We start from the raw sequence: 1,420 nt of genomic DNA, 5'->3' as shown, positions 1-1,420 counted from the left end.
CATTGCACCTCCCCAAGAGGGGCACGATTGAACAGGAGATGCAGAGGGAGAGACATGAGGCAAAGACACTGGGTGATGTGAGACAGATGCATGTTGGTGTTCTAAAGACAATGTGAAATTAATTACTGTACTTTGGCCCGCTGATTTGGCCCACTCCTTAACACAGTCAGTGGTTGGAGCAGCGGCAGTGGCTTAAGTAAAGCTGCCATCGGAATTTAACGCAAAATTTAAAACAAATATCCAAAACAAATCTGCAAAAGAAATGTGATTTAATGTGGATTTTATTTCCCTCCACTGATGCAAATATTAGGAGTTGGCTGCATCAATATCAACCGCTAATTCTCCACTAGGGTGCCATTCAACCATTGCAAAAGAAAGTGACCTAAGTAGGGCATTGCACCATTGCTCTACATAGATTTGTGATTTTGTGTGCAGCTATTTGTGTCTCTTCAGCAGAAGCTTCAGAGGATGTTGTTTAAGTCACATGTTTAATGTATGTCACGATTAATATGCGGTTTCTATTGCACTTTGTCGCAGGTTGCTTTTATTGAGACCTCCGCCTCAAGCAAAAGTAAAAACCTTTCTGTGAGATTTCGAATGTCCAGCATTTCAAAACAGGTTTTCATGTGAAAATTGAAACTGAGCATAAAAACAGGGGATGGAAACACTTTGTGACACAGCTCTTGGAGGCAATTAAGGTATTTTAAAACCCAGGATGGAGGATTATTATTTCAAATGTCCATTGCAAATAACCACAAATCTGATCCAGTCCACTCCACTCACTTTTTTAGGTTTTCTTCAGTATCAAAGTAATCATAGTTGTCTCCATGGGTCAGAGGTGGCACAAGTACACACATCCTTTAGTCAAGTAAAAGGAAAAAAGTACAGGCTCTGAAATGTAGCGGCCTTGATGTTGGGAAGGTGTGCAATGATGTAAACAATTATAATAACAATAATTTCCTCCAAATTAAAGTATTGTATGCATTAAAACTAAAGTAATGAGTCTGGTTTTAAAGTGTAATGAGTAGAAAGTACAGATATTTGTGTAAAAATGTAGGGGGTAAAAGTAAAAAAGTACAGATACCTGGAAAAACGACTTAAGTACAGTAATAACGTATTGGTTACCTTCAACCTCTGCCATAGGTGCAGTGCCAACACAAGGTGCTAATAGCTAAATCAGCACACTTTTAATGGTGCAAATGTGCCTAAATATAGGCAAATACAGGCTAAAAATAACAGGGCTCGCTGACTTCATGCCAACATTATACTTCCTGTTTACATCCCTCCAAAGCATCATGGGAACTGTATTTACACATCATGTACATGTACAAGCACTGTGAATAAATCAAGCTCACTGACAGGAACAATGGCTGGAGCTGTGTCTGGATGAACAGTTTATCACTTCACATTTAGCACTTCT

The sequence above is a fragment of the Morone saxatilis genome, unplaced genomic scaffold (assembly GCF_004916995.1).
Source record: "Morone saxatilis isolate NCDOM2014 unplaced genomic scaffold, NCSU_SB_2.0 Contig21, whole genome shotgun sequence".
Taxonomy (NCBI): domain Eukaryota; kingdom Metazoa; phylum Chordata; class Actinopteri; family Moronidae; genus Morone; species Morone saxatilis.
Note: the sequence above shows the minus strand (reverse complement) of the source record.